The 15126-nt window shown below is 32.0% G+C and overlaps 1 pseudogene; it reads right to left on the bottom strand.

Annotated features, from left to right (window-relative positions):
- Positions 1-676: 676 nt before the first annotated feature.
- LOC149579775 (scopoletin glucosyltransferase-like) lies at positions 677-2323 on the bottom strand (annotated as a pseudogene).
- Between the last annotated feature and the right edge of the window lie 12803 nt (positions 2324-15126).

The following is a 15126-nucleotide window of genomic DNA, read 5'->3' as shown; positions in this document are numbered from 1 at the left end:
CGACGTTTATCATCTTCCGTAGCAAAGCATCAATAATTTTCTAGAATAATTAGCTCTTACAGATTGATTTCATATGTGCAGCTTGGTGTGGCCAACGAAGATGAGTGTGTTGATCACCTCATTCCTTTTTTTGGCCTGGCTTCCAACGGCCTCATCATGTTGTGGCCGTCAGTTATGTCACAACGCCTGCTACCGTCTCTCTTCTGCAGGAACATCTCCATCAAGCTGTCAACGACGACCTCGATATCCGTCTGGTTGCCCTTCCCACGCCTGCCGTGGAAGGCTTACGTGACGAGAAAAGATTTTTTATGACAAAGATCGCACAAATAATAATAATAAGAAAGATTTTCAATATATTTTTTATTAATTACAATAAGGGAGGAGAGAAAGAGGAGCTAAGGCTAACAAACAAAAAGGATCATTGTGCAAGGTCTAGTTTGTGTCCGAGCGTCTTTAAGTTGAATTGAACCACATTTCTTCCTTTAGCCACGCTTATACTGATTGCTCTTCACAGTGACATAGATGTGTTATGGGCACTTCATGCAACGTGAAATGTACGAAATTTAAAAGTTTTGCAACATATGCTTTTCCTAGAATTTAAAAACACATAGTAGAATATTCATAAAGAGTTTCAGTGCAAATTGGGAATCAAGTGATACGTTACTATGAAATACGGTTACTAAAACGAAGTTGATTGAATCAATGACGTAACTTCTGAATAATACATCAGACGCTTACATCGTATCCATCACCAATCCTATCTCGGCCTTACAATCCATGAGCTTATGCATCTCACTCGCAAAAGTCCTTAAATTCATGGTCGAATTACCTCCTACTCCAACAGATTGTTTAGCCATCCTCTGAAATTTGACAGCACGATTTCTCATCTCTTTACCTTCGTCGCTACCGAGGACATGTCTTACACACTTCTCCACCTTCTCTTCACAAGGAATCGTATCCCTCTCATGGCAAAACTGGACGCCAATGCCGAGTTCGTCAGTGACCAGCTTAGAGTTGAAATGTTGCTCTCCGAACATCGGCCATGTGACCATCGGTACACCCATCAAAATGCTTTCCAGAGTCGAATTCCATCCGCAGTGGCTCATGAACGCACCCACAGATGGGTGGGACAAAATGACAAGCTGCGGTGCCCATCCCCATATGACCAACCCCTTAACTCTCTCCATGAATCCCTCTGGAAGGTAGGAGGCGCATAATTCTTCTCGGCTCGATTCTGCAGATAAAGTAATCTCTGGAGAAACCTTAATGGACCAAACGAAAGACTGATGGCTGCCTTCAAGACCCCTGGCCAGAGCCCTTGTTTGCTCTGGTGAAAGAAACGCCTGGCTTCCAAACGAAACATACAAAACCGAATTGGGGCTTTGAGAATCAAGCCATTGCGTCAAATTTTGCTCGCTAATGTCCGATATTTTCCCTCTGGTATTAGAAATGCAGCCCAAAGGAACCACGGGACCGACAGGCAAAACGAGCTTCCCGTTTAAAATATTTCTCAAGTGCTGCAGATAACGAGGCTCGACATCCTCGAACGTGTTGACGAGCATTCCCCAGCAATCTCCAATCCGCTGCATCTTCTCCTTTAAAAGCTTTATTTTTAGACCCTCTCGATCTGGCTCGAGAAATCTCTGAGGCATCTGTTCCATGGTAAATTTCACTGGAGCTGACAAGATATCGTCGATTATAACGCAATCGCCCTCCTTGCGCAGCTCATCAGTAGTTATGGTGCGGCAGATGGCGTGGAATACCGATGTTCCAAAAGCCCCACACGGAGCAAAAATGACTCTAATTGTTCCAAATCTTTTGGCGGACTGAACAGTCCATTCGACGAATAAGTCGCTGATTATACACACCGGTCGACGATTCCCCTCCTCTTCGACCCATTGTTCGAATGGCTCACGAAGCCCCTCGACAAGTGAATGAACGGAGAGAGAAGATGCACGTGGTATAAGATCCATACTTTCGCATCCCTCTGGCACACCTTCAATGGCGCCGAGAGGACTTAGGCCGACCAGCTGAATGTCGAGATGGGCAGAGAGCTGGTGGGATTCGTCCACGAGACCTCGTAGACGGTGCTCTATTGTGCGAGTGGTGACAAAGCTGACGGTGAGAGAGTGTGAAGCGAGCATTTTTGCTAAGTCTAGAGATGGAATGCAATGACCCATTGCAGGAAACGTCACCATTACGACGTGGAGTTTTTGCAGGGTATTCATGGCTGTGCTGAGCTTCCTTTGTGCCTGGTATTCTGCACAGGAGTGTTTTTTTTTAATATATATTGATTGATAAGGTGCCGTGTGAGAAGAGAATACCGTGGAAACATCCAAAAATGTGATTAGTATTGAAGGTCGACAATGCACGAGGAGCGTGCAAACAAGGGCACGTTCATCGCTAAGATCTTAAAAAAGAAGGAAAAATAGTATACGAAAAGCAAACCCGTTTTGCCCCACCCATGGTTTAGACGTACATAGGTTCCTAGAAAAGAGAAGGTTTACTAGTATGCAATCTTCACAAATTACAATGTAAATCAAATTTCAAACCAAACAAATTCATTGTAATGTTGTGCTTGTCAATTATTTTATCATTGTCGAGCATGACGACAAAATATATTATATAATACTTGTAGGCATCATTAGAGTCCTCTATGATGCTAAAAGTAACATGTAGACGGAAAGAAAATAAGAAAACATGCCCATCATGCTAGAAATTCGATGGTCATCCTTACCTGTTATATGATTTTTGAATGACAAATAGGAAAATTGGTTGTCAATTTTTGGTTTAAAAAAGTTAAATAAATCTTTATAAATTTAAATATTTTATAAATTAGAAAATAATAAATATAAAGTAGTAACTCATAAAAAGTCTTTATGAACTTATTGTTTTAAAATGGTAATATTTAAAACATCTCAAATAAAATAAGCAAGTTTCAAACTTTATAACTTCAAATTAATATAACTATATAGCAAATAATATAAAAATTATTACATAATAATACTGTAACTTATTAAAACTATTATTTTTTAAAAATCTATTCTAGTTTAACAAGATTCTAAATGATTATAAATATATAATAATCAAAATAGAAACATATATAGATAAAAATATAGAAATAATTTTATTATAGAAACATATATAATATAAAATAATATAGTATATATATATATAACATTATGTATATTATTAAGTCAAATCTTGAGCGTCCTATAATAAATATTGATGGTTTAGTAATAAATTTATGTCATACTTGCAACTTTCTAGAAATTTAATCTATCAACTCATATGGTCTAAAAAAATTTCAATCTATCATATACGGTCCAAAAGTGCTAAAACTAGCTTATATATACCTCTATATATATTACGCCGAGAGTAATTGTTCTTGAGGCGCCTATTTTCATTTAATCCCAAGGTTATTTTAATCACAAATGGGATTATGAAAATGAAAATAGGCGCCTCGAGAATGATTACTCTCGGCGTAATATATATAGAGATATATATAAGCTAGTGGCAATTGCGACACAATAGGAAAAGTATTTTTTTTTTTAAATTCTATTTTTTTAAGGTTAGTGTTGAATTATTATTATTTTTTTAAAATACAATTGTATAAACTTACTATAAAAATGTAATAGTGTAAACTTACTATAAAATTATTCTTGAATATTTTATTTTTTAATTCTATATATGGTGTTTATTTGTATCACTTTAATTTAGTTTTATTTTAAGCATATTGTTCTATAAAATGTTATATTGAAGAGTAGAGTTATGGTTAGGGTTAGGGTTAGTGTTAGGGTTGGGGCCATTGTTAGGGTTTGAGTTATGGATAGGGTTAGAGTTATAGTTAGGAATAGAGTTACAATTAGAGTCAGGATTAGCATTAGGGTTAGGGCTAGGGTTATTTTTAGGATTACGAAACTTGTTAGGGTTATAGTTAGGGTTAGGTTTAGAATTAGAGTTAGAGTTAATGTTAGTGGTTAGAATTAGGGTTACAAATATAGTTAGGGTTAGAATTAGAGTTAGGGTTAGGGTTAAGGTAAGGGCGAGGGTAAGAATAAGGGTTTAGGTTAAAAATATAGTTAGGGTTAGGATTAGAATTAGAGTTAGAGGTAGAGTTGGAATTGGCGCTCAAATAAGGGCTAGAGTTAGAGTTGAAATTAGGGTTATAATTAGGATTAGGGTTAGGGTTAAAATTAGATTTATGGCTGGAATTAGAGAAAGGGGTATAGAAAGTGTTAGTTTTAGGGTGATGGTTAAGGTTAGGTTTATATTTACAGTTAGGGTTGTAAATAGAGTTGCATCAGGGTTAAGGTTAGGGTAAGGGTTTGAGTCAGGGTTAAGGTTAGGGCTATGGTTTTCATCTAGATTTAAGTAAGGGTTAAGGTTAGAGTTAGAGTTTTGAGTTAGGGTTAAGGTTAGAGTTAGGGTTAGGTTATGGTTTTAGTGAAGGTTAAACTAAGGATTAGGGTTAGGATCAGAGCCTAATTATGGTAGAATTACATTTGCAGTTAGGGTTATATTTAGGGTTAGAGTTAGGGGTAGGATTATGGTTTAAAAAAGGTAATTTTCTTCTTGGCATATTGTAATGTAAAATGTTATAGTCAAACACATATATATGGTTAGGGACAAAGTTACCATTACAATTAATGTTAACCTTAGGGATAGAATAAGGGTTAGGGTTAGCATCAAGGTTAGGGCTGGAGTTAGGGTTAGGGTTTGAGTTATGATTAAGGTTAGGGTTAGAGTTATGGTTAAGGTTTGGGTTAGAGTTATGTTTATGGTTAAGGTTAGGGTTAGAGTTATGGTTACGGTTAAGGTTTGGATTAGAGTTATGTTTATGGTTAAGGTTAGGGTTAGAGTTATGGTCATAGTTAAGATTAGGGTTAGAGTTATGGTTATGGTTAGGGTTAGTGTTATAGTAAGGCTAGGGTTAGGGTTTGAGTTAGGGTTAAGGTTAGAGTCAAGGTTAGGGTTTGAGTTAGGATTAAAGTAAGGGTTAGGGTTAGGGTTAGGGTTAGAGTCCAATTATGGTAGAGTTAGATTTAGGTTTAGAGTTAAGGGTTAGAGTTATGCTCATGTGGTTAAGGTTAGGGTTAGAGTTATGGTTATGGTTATGGTTAGGGTTAGGGTTATTATAGGGCTTGAGTTAGGGTTATTGTAGGGGTAGGGTTAGGGTTTGAGTCAGGGTTAAGGTTATATTTAGGATTAGGGTTAGGGTTTTAGTTAGGATTAAAGTTAGGGTTAGGATTAGGGTTAGAGTCTAGTTATGGTAGAGTTAGATTTAGCAATAGAGTCATGTTTATGGTTAAGTTTAGGGTTAGAGTTATGCTCATGGTTAAGGTTAGGGTTAGACTTATGGTTATGGTTAGGGTTAGGGTTATAGTAGGGCCAGGGTTAGGGTTAGGTTTAGGGTTAGGGCTTGAGTAAGGGTTAAGGTTCTAGAGTTATGGTTACGAAATTTTTTTGAGCCAAAATTAAAGTTAGGGTTAGGGTTATCGTTAGAGTTCAATTATGGTAGAGTTAGATTTAAGGTTAGAGTTAGGAACAAATTAATGTTTATGGTTAAGGTTAGTGTTAAGGTTAGGGTTAGGGTTAGAGTTAGAGTTAAGGTTAGAGTTAAGGTTAGAATTAAGGTTAGGGTTAGTGTTAAGGTTAGGGTTAGGGTTAGAGTTAGAGTTAGGATTAGCATTAGGATGAAAATTAGGGTAAGGGATAGGGTTTGAATTAGAGTTAGGGTTCTTGTTAGGGGTCAGGTTTACAATTAGACCTAGAGTTAGGGTAAGGGTTAGAGTTACAATCAGGGTTAGAGTTAGAGTTAGGGTTAGGGTTAGGTTTAAAATTAGAGTTAGAGTTGGGATTAGGGTTAGGGTTAGAATTAGGGTTAGAAATATAGTTAGGATTAGAGATAGAGTTAGGGTTAGGGTAAGGGTAAGAATCAGGGTGAGGGTTTAAATTAGGGTTACAAATATAGTTAGGATTAGTGTTAGGGTTAGAGATAGAGTTAGAATTAGAGTTAGAATAAGGGTTGGAGTTAGAGTTAGAGTTATGGTTATATTTAGGGTTAGAATTAAGGTTAGGATTAGAATTAGTGTTAGAGTTAGGGTTATGGTTAGTGTTAGGGTTATGGTTAGGGTTAGCATTAGGGTTAGGGTTAGGGTTAGTTTTAGGGTTATGGTTAGGATTAGCATTAGGGTTAGGGTTATAATTAGAGCAAGAGTTAAAATTAGATGTAGTGTTAGTGTTAGTGTTAGTATAAGAGTTAGAGTTAGAATTAGAGTTAGAGTTAGGGTTCAAGTTAGAGTTAGAGTTAAAGTTAGAGATAGAGTTGTGATCAGGGTTAGATCAGGGTTAGGGTTAAAGTTACCTTATTAGATTTAGGGTTAGGGTAAGAGTTAGGGCTAGGATTAGGATTAGAATTAGGGTTAGTGTTAGAGTTAGAGTTATATATATAGTGTTATGGTTAGGATTAGGGGTAGTTTTATAGTCAAAGTTAGGGTTAGGGTTAATATTGGGGTTAGGGATACAAAAAGAGTCAAAGTTAGAGTTAGGGTTAGAATTAGGGGTAGGGTTACAATTAGGGATAAAGTTAGAGTTGGAGTGAGGGTTAGAATTAGAGTTAGAGTTAGATTTAGGGTAAGAATCAAGGTTAGGATTAGAATTAGCATTAGAGTTAGAGCTAGGGTTAGAATTAGGGTTAGTGTTAGGGTTAGGGTAAGAATTAGAGTTAGAGTTAGAGTTATAGTTAGGATTAGAGTTAGGAACATAGTTATAGTTAGGGTTAGAATTAGGTTAAGGTTAGAGCTAGAATTGGGGTTAGGATTAGAATTAGGGTTAGAGTTAGGGTTATATAGGTTCAGGTTAAGATTAGGGGTAAAATTAGAGTTACAATTAGAGTTAGAGTTAGAATTAGGGTTAGGGTTAGAATTAGGATTACAAATATAATTAGGGTTACAGATTGAGTTAGGGCTAGAGTTAGGGTAAGGGTAACAATTAGGGTTAGGGCTAGAATTAGAGTTTCAATAAAGTTAGGGTTAGAATTAGGGTTAGGGCTAGGGTTAGATTTAGAGGTAGGATTTGAGCTAGAGTTAGAGTTAGAATTAGAATTAGAACAAGAGTTGGAGTTAGAGGTAGGGTTAGAATTAGGGCTAGGATTATGGTTAGCATAACGATTATGGTTAGAGTTAGGGTTAGCATTAGGGTTAGGGTTATAATTAGTGTTAGTTTTAGTGTTAGTGTTAGTGTTAGTGTTAGGGTTAGAATTGGGGCTACAATTGAGGCTAGGGTTAGGGTTAGAGTTAGGGTTAGAATTAGAGTTAGAGTTAGGGATCAAGTTAGAGTTAAAGTTGGAGATAGAGTTGGGGTTAGGGTTAGATTTAGGGTTAGGGCTGGAGTTAGGTTAGATTTAGGGTTAGATTTAGGTTTAGAGTTAGAGTAGCGGATAGAATTAGGATTGGGTTTATGATTAGAATTAGGGTTAGGATTAGAGTTAGAGTTACATATAGTGTTAGGGTTAGTATTAACATTATATATAGTGTTAGGATTAGGATTATGGGTAGGATTAGGGTTAGAGTTAGGGTTAGAGTTAGGGTTAGTGTTAGGGTTACAATTAGAGTTAGAGTTAGAGTTATAATTATAGTGAGGGTTAGAGCTAGAGTTAGAGTTAGGGTTAGAGCTAGAATATGGGTTTAAATTAGGGTTAGATTTAGGGTTAGAATTAGCATTAGAGTTAGAATTATAGTTAGGATTAGAGTTATAGTAAGGCTTAGGGTTAGGGCTAGAATTAGGATTAGGGTTAGAATTAGCATTAGATTTAGGATTATAAAGGGTTAAGGTTAGGGTTAGGGGGAGAATTAAAGTTAGAGATAGAGTTAGAGTTAGAGTTAGGGTTAGGGATAGGGTTAGGGTTAGGGTTAAAATTAGAATTATCTAGTTAGAGTTAGAGTTAGAGTTAGGGTTTGAGTTATTATTGCAGTTAAGATAATTTTTGGGTTACTAATCATATTATAGCTAATGTTAGTGCTATTATTACACTTTACCTTGGTGTTAGGATAACTGACAAGTTAAACTTTAATTCAGGTTAGTTCTATTATAGTGCCCATGATTAGTGCTATTGTGATACAAGTTATTAACCTTTTTAATAATGTAATCCCTCCCCCCTCTCTCTGCCCTCTCTCTCTCCCTCTCTCTCCCTCTCTCTCTCCCTCTCTCTCTAATTACACCCATTAATATCTCACCCCACTATCTAAATATACCCTCTCTATGTGTAGTCTCTAGTAATGCCCCTCTAATATGTCTCTCTAATCTCTAGATACACCCACTTATCTCTCCCACCCTACTTTCTAGATACTCCTTCTAATCTCTCTCTCTCCCTTTATGCTCTCTAGATACACCCCTAATCTCTCTCTCTCTCTCTCTCTCTCTCTCTCTCTCTCTCTCTCTCTCCCTACTCTCTAGATACACCTCATAATCTCTTTTTCTCTCTCTCTACATAAAACATGCCTCTATAAGAAACGTAATATGAGCTCCTTCTTATCTACAGATATGCTCTCTCTCTCTCTCTCTCTCTCTCTCTCTCTCTCTCTCTCTCTCTCTCTCTCTCTCTCTCTCTCTCTCTCTCTCTCTCTGGGTGTGTGTATATACATATTATCACTTATAAAACAATATAATATTATTTCTAGTTACTTGTACATATAGGGTTAGGCTTAGGTATATAATCTACTAAATGATTAGTACAATCATATGTAGAGTAAGAGTTAAAGTTAGGATCCAAGGTTTACAATTTCATTTATATGAAACTCAGTGTTATGGTTAGGGTTAATAAGTGGTTAAATGTTACACTAAAATAAGGGGCAAGGTTAAGGGAAGTATGAGATTTAGGTGTAGTGTTGGAGTATTTGGAGTGCAACTATGGTCAAATTTGGGATATATGTTATACAAATGACTCGAATAGTGGAAAAATTAATTCATGAAAGGGAAGTTATAAGTCCCAACACAACAATTCAGATGATGTTAAAAGTGTGAAAGAATATATAAGAGCCAATTTTATGAAAATTATTTCTCCATGATGATGTGAGAACATTATATATTATTGAATTTTTAATAATGCAAATGCAATTTTTATTGCAATGATTAAGAATTGTAATCAATAAATCTCCCTATCATTAATGAATCTATTTAGACTTATGATTTTCTTTCTTAATTAATATATTTAGTAGCCACATCCATTGAAGAAATTTTTCCTACAACAATAAATTTATTTTGTCTTGTTCTCTTCACCATGAAAGTTACATTGAACAATGGCGAAATAAAATTGCCAATACAACTAATTAGAAGTAAAAATTTGAAACCGGAGACAAGAATGAACTATATACAAAAAATATATTTGTGATGGTGTAAATACATATCACATTCTTCAATGATTAGGATTCTTTTGTGACCTTTATTTGAACAATGATTGTGAAATACTTCTTTCATCATTGAGGAAAACCCATCCACTTTTGTAGATGTGTCACACAAATTTTTTTATACATCTTCCATATGCATTTCTTCCATTTCCTCAACATAGTCAATTGGAAATATTGCTTCTCTACAAATTTAATTATAGTTGTGGGCACCTCTTTAATTATTTGTAGGAATTTGTCAAACTCAATCTCGAAGAAATCATTTGAGATCGTTGAAGTAGTTAGGCTCTAGTATCCAATAATGTTTGATTCTCTATTCGAGGTATCCATAACTCAAATAGTAACTTGCAAACTTATAAACAAAAATCAACATATGGAAATAATCATAATGAAAAAGTATTAATAGTTAACATAAATTCTTTCAAATGAATAATGTTCAAAATAACATAAATAAAAATCAAAACTATTGCCAATGAAATAGTTAGATTGTAATGTTTGAAATATGGTGGCATTGTCTTCCACTTTTCAAACATTACAAACATAAATATTAATAAAAATCTATATATAGTATGAAAAATATTTAAATAAAACACATATAAAATCTAATTAAATAATGACAATATAAACTAAATATATGATTCGTTTATTTTAAATTAATCACTAACTTTATTAAAATACAAATTTTATTGATAAGGTGACCTTCTTGTCCACATCAAGGATTACATTTAATTATGAAACATTAAAAATATAAATATTTTGAAATATGAAAATATAAAACTATTATGAAACATATAAATCTAAACATGGAAACCAAAAGTATTTTGAAATATGCAAATCTAAAACTAATGTAAAACATGCAAATGTAAAACTAAATTGAAACATGCACATTAAAAACTGCAAAAGAAATGTATTATCAAATATCTAAATCAAAATTTTTTTGAATCCTAAATCTAAATCAAACATACAAGGCTAAACTATATGAAACTTTAATCTACTCCTGTTCAAAAACTCTAATTGCTCCAATAATCTCCATCTCTTCCTCCCTGCAAAAACACAAAATGAAAATGAAATGAGGAGCATTTGTTTTATAATTTATGAGAGAACCCTCATATCCCCCAATAGATGTCTTTTGACATTCCATGAATTTGTTTCAAATTCCCCCACTCCTCACAAAAAATAAGCATGAATGTGCATGCAAAAGTATATTTAACAAAAAGAAAATGTTTTATATTTAAAATTTTAATTAAGTTATTTCTGCCCTATTTTCTTGTGTTCTATTTTTTTGGCCTTATTTTTTTAGGTTCTATTATTTCGACATCCATTTGGCTTAATATTATTTTGGCTAGCTATTATTTTGAGAATTTTATTTTATTTTATAATTCAATAACGATAAAATATATTAAATATATGATTTATCTAATTTAAATAAATCATTAACTTTAATTTATATATAAATTGCATTGATATGGTGGCATTCTCATCCAAATTAATGATAAAATTATGTTTTGAAACATGAAAATATAAATACTTAGAAACATGCAAATGTAAAACTATTGTGAAACATTCAAATCTAAAACATGCAAACCAAAACTATTTTGAAATATTAAAATCTAAAACTAATATGAAACATGCAAATATAAAACTAATTTGAAACATGCACTTTTAAAATATGTAAATGAAAAGTATTATAAAATATATAAATCAAATAGATTTTGAATACAAATCTAAATCTAAATCAAACATGCAAGACTAAACTATTAAATGCAAGCCTAAATAGTTATGAATAGAATTCTAAATCTAAATGAAATTAATTAAAATTGAAATCTAAAACAAAGTAGAATATTATAACTAATTTTGAATTTCAATTTACATCTACACCTAAATCTAAATGAAAATGTAAATAAAAAATAGAAATCTCACCTACAAAAATGTTGCTCCAAAACTTCAATCTACTCCTATTTAGAAACTCCAATCTAATCCTCCAATAACCTCCACCTCTTCCTTCCTGCAAAAACATAAAATGAAAATGAAATGAGGAGCCTTGGTTTTATAACTTTTGAGAGGCTCCTCATATCCCCCAACAGACGTCGCTTCACATTCCACGAATTTGTTTCAAATTCCCCCACTCCCCACAAAAATAAAGTATGAATGTGCAAGCAAAATTATATTTAAAAAAAAAAAAGTCATATTGAAATTATTTCGCCCCTATTTTTTCAGGCCCTATTTTTTTGCGACCTACTTTTTTGGGCCCTATTATTTCAGGCCTATTATTTCGGCCTCCATTTGGCATCCTATTATTTCGACCAGCTATTATTTTGAGAATTCTTTTTTAATATTTAATTTGGAAGTTTGTAACTGCTCCCAATTATTTTTTATTGATGGAGAATCTTTTTTGGCATATTCTTGTGCTGGGTATTTGTGTTGTGATTGTATAGAACGGCTCTCGGTGTAATGACCAACACAACCATTAAATTCCAGGCCTGATGTCCATACATACAATGCAAATCATATATGTTGGGATAGATTGGAGGGCCCACTTCAATCTATCATCTTCCCATTTGTTAATCTTGTTTACTTGACCTAAAAATTATTATTACCATTGTGGAGAATCAAAACATTCTAACAAGTATGTGAAAGTGGAGTTGTGTTAAATTTTTAAAAATTATTTCTCCTACTTTCATTTTTAAAAATTGTTTGTTCTACTTGGAGAAATTTAAGAGTGCATTTTTTCTTAATATAGATTTGATTTCTATTTAAAATGATAAAATATTTCATAAAATTTTATTATTATATTATTTTTATCAAATTTATTTGTTCGGATTTGTTATATATTTTCTATTAAAACATATTTTAGGAATTTTTTTTAATTCAAAAGAATAAAATAATTTGTGTCTTATAACTTTTTTAAGTATATTACATTAATATGTTGAAAATAATGATGTAAGTATGGTAGGAGTTATGATCTAATAATTTAAAAGAAAGTGAGCAATGTTAGAAATACTGCTATAATAATATAAAAGACACTGAATAGATAGTTTATTTTCTAAATTTTTATGATACATAAGTTAAGCTAATTTATTTTTCATTTAAAATTTCATTTAATTATCTTTGAAAATATTATAGAGCTTTAATAAAACTATTGATAAAATGACTTAAAGAAGTACTATCCCATAATATGTCAATATATCATACATTAGAATACTAAAAGTTAGATATATAATATTAAAAAACTAAAAAACTAAATTTTCTTTTTTATAATATATATTTCATATAGAATATTACGACTTTAATATTTCAAAATAAATAAATTTAGAACATCAAATCTAAGAAAATATAATTTAAAAAAAAATAAAATTATTTTTATGATATGTTAATGAGTTCAATAAAAAAAATTGATTCTCTATTAAAGATCCTAAAATTCTAAATAGGAAAAGTTAATATTGTTAAAGAATTATATGTGTTGAGTTCAAAAATAGTGCATTCAACCTTATATTTGTGAAAACTAAATAATATCTCACACTTAATATGAATAATATAATAAATTCAATATATGAGAATATTAAGAATATAAATAAATAATAAATATTTTTAAATAGCAGAATTTCAAATTGAATAATATTTATTTCAGTTAATATATGCTTACAAAAATTGTCTTTATTATATAGCCATTAGAAATGTTCTATAATATTTAATTTTTTTTTCAAACTATAACTCGAGGGGGAAAAAGTAATATGGTTTAGAAAATTATTCCTTTATTCTTAAAATATATAATTATAAATTTTGACACAAGGAAAAATTTTCATTTGAACCATACTCTATATTTTTCTTAAAAAGTAGGAATGTTTGCTCATATATATACAATTCAGTGGGGGATGCTAGGTAAGAAGAAGAGTAAAAATGAGCTAAAAGATTGAATGGAGCGTCCAATCATATATCAAACATGATAAATCACCACTAAAATGAGTTAGGGATCCAAAAGAATATAATTAAAATTAGGTTTTAGTTTATAATTAGAATTAGGATTATCACTTAAATAAATATCATATTATTATTCAATTAGAAATATGATTAGGTTTTTGTTATGATTATAATTTATGAATTAATTTCACATGTTTTTTTAAATTTTTCATTATACTAATTTATTGTATATTAATAAGCTATTTGAGTTTATTTGTATTTTAGTCTTATGTGGGAGGTGTGATTTTATTCCCTAAGTATTTTTTTGATTGAAGGTATTTTAATCATTATTTGCTGTGTTGTATTAAAATTGATAGTTGTTGTTGGCATTAAATCTTAACTCTAATTCTCACCTTAAATCTTACCACTAATTCTCACCTTAAATTTTAACACTAATTCTCACAGGTTAAATCTTAATACTATTAAATTTGACAAAATTATAATACTAACTCAATTCCTTCTTTAATTCTCACATTAACTTTGATTGAACCCTCACCCTAACCAAAGATTTATCTTAAAATAGTACCTTTATTTATAACATCACATTATCCTTGACCATAATCCTAACCTTGAACCCTAATTACAACCCTACTTCAACTCTTAACAAAATAAATCTTATCCTAACCCCAATCCTAAAAGTTAACCTAAACCTTAAACACTAAGCCTAACCATAATATGTGTTACACTTATAGTATTTTTTTCTCTTAAGGTAAATTATTTTGTTTAGGTAAAAGTTGAAGTTGAAGTCAAAGTTTCCAAATTTCAACTTCAACTTCAAGTTCTGTTCGAGGTCATAAAAGGTTGCGGTCTTTATCATAATAGTATTTCAATCGATAATATGTGCAATTTGGACTTGAACTTGAATGTTCCTAAGTTCAACTTCAAGTTCAAGTTAAAGCTTTAGTCTACAGAATCAAAGTTCAAAGCACATAGACAGGTTCAAATATATAGCTCATAGATCAAATGCTCATATTCATTAGTTCAAAATTGTGGTTCAGAGTTCCAAGCTTCAAGCTCAATGGTCCACTTTCCTGTGTTTTGAAATGCAGATTTAGAAGATAGGAATCCAATGGATGTTATGAAATGGTTTCATTAAAAAAAAAATGAGGTCAGATTCATGATTATCATGACACGGTCAGTGTAGAACCAACATTGGAACTACAGTTTTAGATTTCCTATCTATGTGTGGGAAAGTTAAAGTTGAAATTGAACCTCAGGTTCAGTTCAACTTCAAGTTCAAAGTTAAAAATTGGGTCACTTCAAGTTTGAGTTTAGAATTTGAAAGGTCATTCTATTATGCATAAAATGAAAAGTAGATGTGATGTTATAAGTTTCTCAGAAGTCCAAGATTCAAGGCTAGAAGAGGGCAGTGGATAATATGATGTACAACAAGGAAATTCCAACATGTGATTCATGTGCAAGTATTAGTGTGCATTGTTATAGTTTTAATACAACCTATAACCACAGATTTCTATTAGCATAAAAGAATAATAGTCACATTACAAGGCACATAACTTTTAGCTCCACTATTGGATCTAATTAAATTTTGGATATGTTGCCCAAAATCAAGTTTTCTAAATCTGCATTGAAGTGATCTTTAAAATTTGGCCAAAGTCAAAAGTTATAATGGATTGTATGCAAGTATGTCAACATACCAGAAAATACAAATGTGCTATAGTAAAAAAAAAGTCACATTGTGGGGTGCACAACTTTTAATCTGACTGTTGGATTAAGCTAAATTTTGGATATGTTTGAGGAAACCTAG

This window comes from Cupressus sempervirens, chromosome 1 (genome assembly GCF_028749045.1).
Source record: "Cupressus sempervirens isolate cs-2001-9-10 chromosome 1, ASM2874904v1, whole genome shotgun sequence".
NCBI classification, from domain to species: domain Eukaryota; kingdom Viridiplantae; phylum Streptophyta; class Pinopsida; order Cupressales; family Cupressaceae; genus Cupressus; species Cupressus sempervirens.
This window is presented reverse-complemented; position numbering and strand designations above follow the sequence as displayed.